Source organism: Dasypus novemcinctus, chromosome 13 (assembly GCF_030445035.2).
Source record: "Dasypus novemcinctus isolate mDasNov1 chromosome 13, mDasNov1.1.hap2, whole genome shotgun sequence".
NCBI classification, from domain to species: Eukaryota; Metazoa; Chordata; class Mammalia; order Cingulata; family Dasypodidae; genus Dasypus; species Dasypus novemcinctus.
Window position 1 is genome coordinate 40978465 of NC_080685.1, and position 13330 is coordinate 40991794.

Sequence of the window (13330 nt, forward strand, 5' to 3'; positions counted from 1 at the left end):
GGCACAATCTGTCTGCTTCTGGCTGACTCAGGGCCCTGGTTTTAGAGTCTGGGATGCTGAGGGCTTGACTGGGAGGTTGTATAATGGGGAGTCCTCATTGCACAGAGTTCTGAGGGATAGAGCACATTACTCAATCTAATCCCATGGTATAAAGCGTCAGCTAGTTCAACAAATATTTATTGAGTGACTATTGATAAAATACTACATTTAGGGTTATAAAGAAATAAAGGATATTTTCCCCTAAGCTAACAAAATGTATCAGAGAAACACTTGACACCAAATTCTGACTTATTGGCTTTGTGATTTGGGACAAATTACTGAACCCCTCTGGTCCTCAGTTTTTCATCTATTATAAAGCATTCAATACTGCTGATGCCCTTCCTCTACCTCCTCCCCAAGCCTTGTCTCCCATCTATAACCCCTTGGTGATTCTCAAACTTTGGCTGCATAGCACCCACCTGGGAGTTTTATTAAAATGTGCATCCTTAGGCACAGAAAATTTAGTGCATTATATGTAGGGTAGCATCTAGGAACCTGCATTTTTGCAAGTCCTGGTGTAATTTTGACCCACAAGTCATCAGTGGGCCATACTTTGATAAACTCAGCTTGAACACTTTGCCAGCTTCCTGAACACAAGCTAAGTCAATATTTTCAACTCCTTATCTGAGTTAATTATTATGGGATGATTAACAAAATAATAGTGTGCAGAAGAAAGAGTTAAGCCTTTGGAGCCTTCCATTCACTCATTCATTCAACAAATATTTATTGAATATCTACTATGTGCAGGCAATAAGCAAAATGGAATCATGGAAAATGGAGGCAGGAAAACACCAAACTGACATAAGTAAATAATATAATATATTAGAAAGTAAGAGGGGAGCAGATGTGACTCGAGCAGTTGAGTGCCTGCTTCGCACATGGAAGGTCCTGGGTTCAGTTTCCCATGCCTCTTAAAAACATATAACAGGCAAACAAATGAAAATACCAAATTAGGGAGCTGGATGTGGCTCAGTGATAGAGCACTGGCTTCCCAAATACGAGGTCCCAGTTTTAATCTCCAGCCCTGGCACTTCAAAAAAAAAAAAAGGGGGAAACATGGAAATAAAAAGAAAAATCAGAACAGTGTGGAAGGATCAGGAATTGTAAGGTGGGGGACAGTTTTCAGTATTAAATAGGAATTTTGCTGCTTTATTTGGCCTTGCAAGTCTCAAACTCTTAAAGCAGCAGTCTCCCATCTGTAAACTGGGAATAAGAAATCCCAACCTGCAGAGGTCTGAGGGTTAGAGGGAATGTATTATAAAGCTTTAAAATATGATAAGGAGACAAGCTTTCTTCTCAGTCTCCTCTCTCAGCATCTAAGCTTTTTGAAAGCATACTCAACCTTGTATCCCAAACTTAACCGCACCTGGCACATGGTGGCATTCAGTAATGCAGATGATTGAGACAACCAACTACTACACACTAAGGGGGAATGCATATGAAGGGCACATCATTTCCAGTGCCCTGAGACTCACTGAGTCACTGAGACTGAGTCACTGAGTCACTGAGACTCACAACATGAAATGGGACTCACACTCTGAAAGAAGTTTAGATGTCAATGCGGTCATCCTCACATTCCGATTTTGTGATATGATCAGAGTCAGATAATCTCTATAGAACAAAATGAGAGAATTCTCATGATGCCATTAGGGAAGAACGACAACCAGCCCCTGCCCTCTCCCTCCATCTTCTAGCAGAATGGTGCCCAAATACCAGGGCCCAGATAACAAATAGTCAGCTGCCCTCTTGGCACACAGAATGGGGCTGAGAAAACCATACTCTCTTCTGAAATATCTTCTGAATTCTAAAGGTGCCATTACTTAGAGGACACACCATCAAAAGAATATTTTCTTTCTGAGGAAAGAAAATGCATCTGTATTAAATGTACACATTAATTGAATATACATCCTGATTTCAGAAACAATGGAATATGGAAAAAAACGTATGTCTTAGAATGGAGAGATTCGAGTAATCGTGATATTTGTATGTCCTGCTGGGAGAAATCGCAATGATTTTGGCATCTCTTGTTCTGCCCAGTCCTTTATCTGCTCCTTTCCTTGAAGCAGGACCCAGAGCCCCTCTTGAAGAAAATGAAATGAGGAATGCGAAAAAGGGCTGGTAAGTGCTTTGATACTTTCAAAATGTCTAAGAAAAAATAATAATGAGAATGACTAGCAATTATTAACCTTTTATGAACTGGGCCCTGTTTCAAGTGCTTTGTGTGTATGGGATGGGACCGACATTGTACCTATTTTACTGATGGGCAAATTGAGGTTTGGAGAAGTTGTTAAAAATTACATAAATGCAAAAGAGAAGTGGAGCTGAGAATACTTATATCTCTCTGGTACATCCAATCAAACATGTGACTACTCTATAAAAAAGCATCTTTATTTAAATGTAATTTGGGTAAAATTAGGGCAATGATATGGATTAGAATGGGGGAGGGACTAGTAGAGCATTCTCAACAGTAAAATATCCTATAGACACTACTGAAAGGTAGACCAGGCAGACAAGTCTCTTTCTTTACTCTCCAGGTTTTACAGCTTTAGAGGCTGTTGGCATGTTGGGATTTCTTCATTTAAAGAGCCACTGAGGAGGGAGACACTTTGCTGGCATCTGCTCCCCATCTTGCCTTTGGGATGTGGTCAGTGGACCTGATAGGCTAAGCTGGGCCAGGCATCAAGGACCATAGGATCTTTGTTTCCTTTGATGAGGTTCACCCACTGATAAGGCAAGCTGGAGGGAATCAGAAAATTCAGTCGGGAAAAGATCAAGGCCGACGTTAAGGAGGAAAGAAATGTCAGTCACTCTGATAGGGAAATGGATTTTCTTGTTTCATTGCACAAACACGCACAGATGCACTCAAAGCCTGCCACGTTTCAAGGCAGCCTTCAGTGCTCTGGTGTTCTTCGGAGGGAGAGAGATCTGAAGCCTTCGCAAAAGGCTGCAGGTACAGAGCAATTCACACAGGACACAGTCAACCAAGCTCTCCCACTTCCCCTCTCCATCTCCCTTTCTCCCTCTCTCCTGCCCGACTTTAGGGGTAGTATTCAGGAGGTGTGTGAGTGCGCATGTGTGCACATTTAAATCTAAACTTACAAGGAAGGGGAAAAAGGGGAAAAAGAGACAGCTTTGCACCAAAACAGCAACTATTCCTAATAAATGGAGGAGCCACCATGAAAAGAGCAGGGGCACATTAAGAAAAGCAAACCTCCCTGAGGAAGACAGCTTTGTGGATGCTGTTGAGGATGGCAGCTTAAAAGGCCCTTCCTTTCAGAGCCAGGAAGAGGCAAAGCAAGAATTTGATGTGCAATACCAGCTTTTTCTTTTTCCCTCCTTTCTCTCCTTTTCCTTCCCCTGAATCCCATCTTGGCTGAGCCACGGCAAAACTAAATTAGAAAAACCTGCAGAGCATTGAGAGTCCAAATGAAGCACACAGCCAATTCATCACAACAGAGCTCAGTTATCTAATAAGCCCCGTATGTAATAAATGTGCTAAGTGCCCACCTTTAACTTCAGCTTACCCAGCAGCAGCCAATGGCAGGAGATGGCAGAGTCCCTGACAAGGGAATGAGGTCAGACCCAGCCTGAAGCACTCAGCATCTGGCTTACATCATTGGCTCTTAAGGGTGCTGAGCCAAGGTGGATGATGTCGAGGTCTCTGAAGGCTAGGCAAACCATTGCCGAACATTAGGAATCGGAGAATTGGAACAGATGCCTGTTTACAGATTGTTTTGTAGGCTGAGCAATCACCATAAAAGCAGACTTGGGGAAACTGGAATGGGGACAGGATTCTTTCCAGCCTTTCTGTTTTGGAAAACAGGTGTTTCAGGAAGCAGAGCCTTCATCAGCATTCAATGTTTCCTATTCAAAGGTGGAGATAGGAGCCCTTGGAGATTAAGTGAGCCTAGAATTAGATGATTTTTGTGCCTGGGCAATTAGCACAGAGAAGAAGATATCATCTGACAATGCCAAGGGAATGGAGAGGTAGGCCATGGCATTCTCAGTTTACCCCAAGGTAATCTTGAGTTCTCAACGTTATGGATGAAATGACAGATAAAAAAATTTGGGCATCAGGTCGTGGGTAAGTCCTGTGGTCTATAAGAAAAATGGGACATAGGGCACTCTAAGGTCCTCTTGATAACTGGACAATTTCCGCAGAGCTCAACAAGGTCTCTTCCCATTTCTTTAGGTGGAAGTATATTTTTAGGTGAAAGCAAAATATAAAGGGCTGTTCCTGTAGAGCAGTTGTTCTCAAATTTAGCTACATATTAGAATCACCTGGAAACTTTAAAATAAACATTGATGCCTGTGTCCAATCTAAAGGGACATAGATTAAAAATTGTTTTGACTTCATTGGTCTGGGGCAAAACCTGGGCATCAGGATATTTAAAAGAGCCACAGATGATTCCAATATTCACCTAAGCCTAAATACTACTGTGATGGAGGGAAAGCAGGTCAGAGTTCACAGAACTAGGAAGTACCAGAAACCCCAAAGGGTTTAAAGTTGACCCAGGGGAAGCAGGAACTAGGCAGAAAATCATAGCCATTTTGGAGGTCAAAAAATGGTAGAATACTGGCAATTTCATATGGTTCAACCCAATGGATGAAGGTTGTGAGTGTTCTCTAATAGAGTCCCCTACAGTTTGTACTTGGTTACTAGTCCTGCCCAACTGCTCTTATATATTTCTTCTATCTAATGTATGATTTAAAATTTGCTTGTATCCTGAGTTGAAGTAACAAAAAAAACCTTATACATACATAACAAAACAACCATATACATACATATATATATATGGTGGATAAATTAAAAATTAGGGAAATTGCCAAAAATTTGGAAAAGTAAAAGGTTATTAAAATTAGTAATGAAGAATGAGACATTAATATAACTGAATATTCAGTATAATCTTTAGCTCCTGAAAATCAAAGACAACGTAGAATTTATTCTCACTCTCTTTCAGGATAATGTATAATCATTTCTAGGGACAGCACCAAACTCTATTGTGTAGATTCTAATAACAAGAGCCTTGAGAACAAAGTAGATAAATGTTGTTTTTGTTGAAGATGCAGTGATGATTTCGAGGCTATTACATGGAGTCATGGTTCAGTGAAATAATTTTTATGCCAAATACTCTCCGAGAATTTGATAGGGGCCTGTGCCCCAGTGAAAAGCAGTGGAAGATACAGAGCCCCTGGGAAATGAGTGCAACCTAAACTACTGAATTTCAAATCAGCATATTCTCCTTTTCACCTTCTTGCAATTGAATTGCTGCTAATATTTTATCACCAGTAATTCTTGTGCCTCTTAATTTTTTTCGGGGTGAGAATAAGTTGTCCTGGGATCAACAGGGTGTATTTGTGAAACTGATTGGTGGGGTATAGGTGCACTTTGGACTGGGGAAAGCCTTTTTAGTCAGTTTGAGTCAAATCAACGGAAGATCATTTGTTCATTCATTAAACTTTTACTGAGAACAGAATATGTGCCAGTCACTGAGATGCCGGAACTTGCCCACATGAAACTCAGTATTAGTACTAACAGACACACTTAGTAGATATAACTGAAATGCAAACAGATACATGACAGTACCCTGTGATAAGTAGAACTGAAGCATGGTGCAGACAGCCGGCAGGGTGAGGAAAAGTAAACTCCCCAACAGGACAGTCAGGAAAGCCTTTCCAGGCTACGCTGTCCCAGGGCAAGATTTGGAAAGGTGGGCCAAGTTTTCTAGATGCACTGTGCATGAAGGAACTGTATGAGCAAGTGCCTGGTGGCTTTGGGGTATAATTGGTGACCTCCTGCATGAGGAGCTTAAGTGGCCTCGGTTGGGTGGAAAAGAAAAGACTACATAGATAGCCAGGGGCCAGGAAAATACAGAAAACATTGCACTCTGGTATAATTTTGCATATAATCTTTATTCATTCCATAAATAATATTTGACAAGTATGAGCCAAGCCTGGAAAAACAACAACAAAACCCTTTGGTCCTGCGTCTATTTTTAAAAGTTTCAAACATTTGCAATGTTGTCAATCTTTTCCACTCTGAGCTAGGTTTAACCCGATTCTACTCTTCTTGGGCGTTTCCGACAAAGTCAAAACAGATGGAGGCAGTTCTCTGCTGTCAGACACCCCCCCCCCCACCTGTACCCCCTGCAATTGCCATGAAAACCATGAGAAAGATGAAGGAAGAGGCAGCATTGATTCTTTTTCATTTAAGCCCCCCATACAATTTTCTTTTTGAGGCTTCCAGGGCCTGTTCTAATTTGTATGGTGTGTTTGGGTCAGTTCAGTCCTTACAAATTGTGTATCACCGAAACTACTGAAGACCATTTTCTGTCACTCAAATTCAGGCAGGGAGATAAGAGAAAGCAGAGAGGGAAGGAGATGGATGGGCCTCCTGTTGCATTCACACCAGAGAGGACTGAAAATAAACCCGAAACACTCCTGGGGCAGGAGCCTGCCGACAACCCCAGGTCTCGCCCCCATTCCCTCAAAGTGGGTGGAGTCCAGTGCCACCTCGCTCTCCTGAAAAGCGTGGGAGGCTGGGTGAGCTGGAACATTCCCTGACTCCTCGGGATCTGGTTCCTATTGTCTGTTACCTATGCTTCTCTCTTCCCAGCACTCTGCGTAGATGGTCATAATATTATTAACGATAGCAGCTGTGACAGTGAGCTGAGCCCAGGTCTCTGGTTTTGATGTCAACAGAGAAAAGGGAGGTTTTCATTTGTTTCAAATGGAAACAGATGCATATAGGCAGAGCTGGTAATATTGTGAATAGTGAAGATGGTGGTTTTAGTTTTGATGGTTTCCTCCGTCCAACAGGCTTCTCTGTTAAATACATGTTTCCCAAGTTATTTCCTCATGTGGCGAGCAGGGAGCCTGCTCTCCTCCATTCTCTTCTCAACATCCAGAACTCCTCCTGCTTTTACTTGAGGATGGTTTTATTCATGGGAGAATGGTAAGGGAAGGTATCACATCAGTTTCAAAACTGCACTCTCTCAGATAGTGTCACTGTCAACCAAACCAGGGTGATTCTACAAGTGGAGAAAAATTTTGCTTACTCACCATTATCTCTGCTTCATGCCTGAAACTTCCAGCAAGGGAGCCAGAGAGCAATCCAACTCGATCCAATTCAATTCGTGATTACCGTGTCATTACTAACTTGTGTAAAACACTGTGCTAGAGGGCCAACTTTAAATCTAGCCAGAAATGTGCACATTTCACATACTCTGTATAGTATACTTTTTGCCCGGTTTGGAGCTTGAAACACGTGGTCTATATGGATGATTCAAAGTTGAATTAGACACGGTTGTTGTCTTTAAGAACTTCACTGTCATGGCAGGAGGAGCCGTGAGGGAGGTGAACCTTGGTCTCTACAGAAGGGAAGTGTAAATAAAGGGGCCACCTCAGGCTCCTTTGGCTCTTGTCCCTCAGGTCTCCTGTTCAGCGCCCTCCTCCAGTCCGCATGGGCTTACCCTCAGTTGGCTCCAGTGCTGCCTCCACTGGCCTTTCGCTCCGCCTTGCTGCTGCTCTCAATTCTTCCATGCTGGTGTCTCCTCTTTCTTACGCTTCCCCAGATGCCCGTTTTAAATTCTCAGAGACTCACTTTTTCCTACATCCCCTCTCCTTTGGCTTTTAGGTACCAGACTCTGTTCTTAGTCAGGAGGACAGATGGCAATTGGAACATCTTAACATAAGAAGGCAACCTCCGCTGCCCCCTCCCCCACTAACCTTTCTGCCCTCGACGCCCTTTGCTAATTCCCTCTGGGAAAGTTAACCTCCAAAAGAAGAGACCCGTGTTCTCATTTTTGTGCCATCTCTAATCCAGTCCTCATTACAGTGGCTGTGCTGGTTTCTTTAGATCTGATTTCTGAGTTACTAGTTACTGGACTAAGCTACGTCTGCATTGCCTCTCAAGCCTCCCCCTCTCCCCCACCCCCGCAATAGCCTGCACTGAATCCCAGCTTCACCATTTACTAACTAAAATTTAGGGCAAGTTACTTAATGGTCGTGCCTCCATTCTTCTTCTGCAAAATAGGGAGAATAATAGTATCCACTGCAAAGCGTTCTTGTGAGGAATCAATGAGATAATGCATGTAAAGTACTTAAAAATGCAGGAAATAGGCTAAACATATATGCTAATACGTTCTCATTATTATTATATTATTTATTGCCTATAGAGGGAGATGTTGCTAGTCCAGGAGGGGTCATAGGACCCTGGGTGCTTCATCGTTCCAGATCCATTGTGTCTGTGACTAAGAACATAAAGCCCGAGGTGGTAAATGCAGTGCTGGGCTCCTGTGGTTTCAGACTTTTTTTCGTGGAGGTTTATGGGGGTACCAGAGTTGGTTGGAAAGGGATTAGCACTCTATTGTAGTTTACTGTTTATCACTTCTATGTAAATTCTTGCAGGATAACAAACACTTGGTAATTATCCTTGGTTGGTTTAGGAGAACAATTTTCCTCAAAATAATATCCTGACCTTGAAGAGAGATGTTATGAGGCATTTTTCTCTCAGAAATGGCATGTAGTTTAATCTGCAGAGGCAGAAATAGATTAAAATATGAAAGCCTGGGCAGGCAGATAGATAGAGGGCACAAACACAGTTTAAAAAATTATTTAAACTTAATGTTGTATTTATACATTTAATTCATTTTTATTAGCTACTAAGATATTTAACATAAAATAATTAGAATCTCAATATTAAAGCCAAAATGGCCACAATTTTAATTAAGCCATCTCATAGGGAATTAGGCTGCATAATGAGAGGCAGCCTGGCGTAGTGGTGAGAGTCTCCAGGAGTCAGGGAACTGGAGGCGATGCCACCACCTCATGGATCCTTGAGCAAATCACCCAGTAGAGCCCTACTCCATGGAATTCATGGGTAAAAAGAGGGGTTTCCTTCTCCCTCTTTTAACATAGTAGAATCTCTTTTTTTCTCTAAAGGAAATCTTGCATAGACTCCTCATATAGAAAAGAGATTAAAATTAGCCCTTCCTACTCCCTCTTCTCTATTCCAGCCAAGGCTCTCAGTGGGCCCCCAGTCCCCACCCCACCAAAACCCCAAAGTACCGTAGAACATAGAACTCAACAGAACATGCTGTGAAAACTTGCCTGGGGGATCTCTGTGTTTCCTTCCAGCTATAAAATTCTATGATTCTGATTCTAATATGTCCCTATCCTGCATTTCAAAATCGAGTATCTCTTTTCTATTTTATTCAAGGAGATTTTTAAAACATCAATGGAGATAGATTTAGTATAAAGAAGAAAAGAGATTAAGAAGAATTTTTTTTTTTTTTACTACCTAAATTGAGGTCCTCCCATGGATCCATCCCTCTTCTCTCATGTCATTTCTATTGCTTATGTCCTAAACTCTAGTAGGGGTTTGTGACCCCAGACTTCACTGGGGCTACTGTACAATAGGATGGTTTTGACTTAGATACCCCTGATGAAACTCTTTTTCCTTTACTGTTGTTCTCAGCCTTTGCTTCCTAAATCTAGAGTTACCATCCTTGGTGAACAGCCTGGCAGTTTTTGAGCCACCCATACCTTGCTTCCAATAGGTAATTGGCCAAGGCTACAGGGCCATAGAAATGTGACAACTTTTTCGGTATTGCCTCAAAAGCTGGGGCTGGCTAAGTTCTGATATTGGCATTCCACGCTTAAGAATAATCAATTATCCATTGATAGAATTATGACTAAATAAGGTATTATATGAAAAGAACCTGGGATGGCACTCTGATTATAATAGATAATAAATGTTAGTTTCCTTTCCCACCTTTGGACCTAGTCAAGGTAATTACACCCACAGTGAAGGTCGGTCAAGGAGCTCGGTGACTGTAGTCCTCTTTAAGACCACCTTTAGCCACTGGTCAAATTTACCTGATAACCTCTGCAAATCCTTTTTAAAAGCAGGATGAGAGCATACACACCCAACATCCGTGCAAACAAGATTTGCCAAATGGTTAAACAACTAATATACTTAAGTTTTCTTCTTCAATGATCTTTCTTTACATTCAGTGTCATATCTGTTTTTTCTTTAAAACCATCTTTTAAGTGATGATTTCTCCTTTGGTTCAGATAAAGGAGGAAACATTCTTAGTGTCAAATAATAGAATTGTAGTTTCAAATTGAATTTTGAAATTCTTATTTCAACTGCTTTTAACAATCTTCAAATGTGCCCCTTGGGACTGTTTAACTACTATACTCAATTGCCCAAGTGTGGTTTTGGCAGGGAGGAAATGGGACATCAGGAAGGCATATATGAAAATGTTCTCATGACTATATTCAGCTTGATTTGAATACTAAGAATGTTGATAGAAAACCATGGCTGGGTTTTGAAATACCCAATCTTATAATAGAACTGGTTAGCAGTTAGCAGGACATTGTATTAGTCTATGCTATACTTTTCAGTCATTAGGAAAAGTGCCTGTTCCTCTGGGAAGACATCACCACACTCAGGGGAGGTGGACATGGACAGTGAAACGTGGGTTGGATTTTAGCTTCCATGTGCTCAGTTGATGAGACTCCTGTGCAGGGCACAGCCTATACACCCAAACATATATGGTGGCATTTGAGTGAGGCTGATCCATTACTAATCTGGAATGGTTCCAAGGAAGGAGATGCAGTGAGAAAAGCCATTAATGGCTTAATGGTTTCATCTTTCCCACTATGTCCAAGGCTGCAGCTCTTCCCTTCCCTTCTGCCCAAGACAATTCAGTTATACTATTCTGGTCTGGCAGTTTATCCTATTGCAGCCTCTTGATCTAGACTTTCACACTTTTCTTTCCATCAGGTTGCCCTGAGTTCTACTCTTTGGTTCATCTCAGGCTCTTCCTCTTGGTCCATTTCACTGGTATTAAAAACATCTCGCTGTCTGTCCTACTCTGCCTTTTCCTCAGTGAAGGGCCAGCTCCTGAGTATCTTTCATCTGAGAAGTTCAAGGTAACTTTGTAGAGCTTCTGCTATACAGGCAGTGATTCCTGAAGCACCTGTACAAGGGAAGGCTGCCATCCAGAAGAAGCTGGTGATTGTTGGTGATAGAGCCTGAGACAAGATCTGCTTGCTCATAATCTTCACCAAGGACCTGTTCCCAGATATGTGGCATGGTGTTTGAGAACTATGTGACAGGTGTTGAAGTGGATGGGGAGTGGCTGACTTTGTGGGGAAACTCTGGGCAGGAAGATTCTGAATGCCTGAAGCCCTTCTCCTACTGGTACACTGACTTTATGTCCTGATGTGTTTTTCCATTAACAACCCTGATGATTTAGAAAACGTCCCAGATAAGTGTACCCTGGAAGTCAAGCATTTCTATTTCAATGTGTTCATCATCCTAGTTGGGAACAAGAAAGATCTTCAGGATGATGAGCATATGAGGCAGAAGTTAGCCAAGAGGAAGCAGCCTGTGAAACCCAAAGAAAGCAGAGATATGGCAAACAGAATGGGTGCTTCTGGGTTCATGGAGTGGTCGGCAAAGAGCAAAGAGAGAATGAGGGAGGTTTTGGAAATGGCCACAAGAGCCAGATCTGAGGAGACAAAATGTGGGTGTCTTGCCTTGTGAAACCTGACTGCAAGCCCACATGCAGTCAATTTTTGAAGTGCTGTTTATTAATCTCAGTGTATGATTACTGGCCCTTTTCATTTATTTCTAATTTACCTAATATTACAATTCAGAAGTAATCTTGCTACTAGTGTTCTGAAGCTATCCATGACAATTAATGCTGTCCAACCAGTCTCTTGACATGCTCTAGCAGCTCTCCTCTGCATTCCCACCTGAAACACCAGGAGCTAATTCAAGGCATTTCTTTTTGGTTCTTTCTAGAAAATTAAAAGTTAGTAACTTTTGGGAATTAGGCTGTAAATGCTTCATAAGTAGCATATCTTTCCTATCTGTGAGCTGCAAGGTATTCTGTTAAGTCACTACTTCTGAGATTTCCTCCTAAACAGATTTCATTGGCCTAGCTCTAGGGTGCACATCCAGTTTTTAAAAAATGTGCTCAGTCAGAAGGGCAGGTACAGTTCTGTGGCTACCTGTTAGTTACCTTACGGTTACTGTGTAATTACTACCACTTAATCTATGTCACCAAAAATAAATATATCTACCCCAGAGTAAATGTAGTATTTTTTGTGTAATTAGATTCCCTAATAGTGATATTCATCAACTCCTCAGAAAGCATTTTTTTAAAAGAAAATGTATTTGAAAATAAAGTCAGATGGAAAATTCATTTTAAAATTCATATTTTGTCTTTTCTCTGATAAAAGATGGCTTTATGAGCCCTTTTCAGCCCCACATGCTCTAGTAATCTCTCCCCAGAACAGGGCTAAGTCAAAAGGAATTTGATTTCAAGTCTGGGGCAATTAGACCCTTTGGAAGGTGGCTTGACGTGTTGCACCTGGACTGTAAGGCCCGGTCTGAATCACAGTACTCCTCTCTTCACTGGATCCAGGTCTCCTTAGGTGGCATTGGACTTCTATAACCTTATTAACAGGAGATAACACCTCTATTACTACTTTGCTTTATATCCTTCTTGACCTTCTTATATTTATCTCTGTGCATAGGAATCATCGTGTTAATATGCTGTCCCACAAAAATGTCTGCTTTTTATTCAGCTTTACCTTACAAGGCTTTCTTTCAAATAAAAAGGAACCCAGGTAAGTTTTCAACACAGAATTAAAGAAAAATCTATTCTTCTTTGTCCTTTGTCAACTCACAAATAGTTTCAGCAAATGTTACTGTACTTTAAAACCTGTGATGTTTACCTACTATACTGAATCCAAAATATGTTGCATGCTTTAAAATGGCAAAGCAATACCTCCAACTTCATGAGACAAAATCTGTTCTCCCTAGACTCCACTGGATCCATGGGGCAAGTAGTGGAAACAGGGAAGCATAACCACACAAATAGACAAAATAGGACCTGTGTTATTTTTCCTCCGGCTGTGTTTTGGCTACAGGTACAGCCATTGACTTTCATTTCACATCAGCTTTATCTATACCCAGCATTCTTCTGCATCATATTAATTGAATCTTATGTTTAGAACCCTGTGCTATTGATTCCTACAACTGTTTCAGTTGAAATTTGCAAGGCACATATTTGAAGTCTGAAAAATAAGAAAGGAGGGCATTACGTTATTGAATTGACTTCACTTCCAGCAGTTTAGGTTTTAATAATTGCATATGTCCAGTTGACTTTCATTACTTGCAGTTCTTAAAAAATAGTACCAGGAATGTGTTTAAATTTTGCTCTGTTGGGTTATTTTAGTGCCTTTGGAAGTACCCTAGAATGCTTTATTT

The 13330-nt window shown here is 41.3% G+C and overlaps 1 pseudogene; it reads left to right on the forward strand.

The window, feature by feature from the left end:
* Nucleotides 1-4033: 4033 nt before the first annotated feature.
* Nucleotides 4034-11596, forward strand: LOC101414452 (transforming protein RhoA pseudogene; annotated as a pseudogene).
* Nucleotides 11597-13330: the final 1734 nt, after the last annotated feature.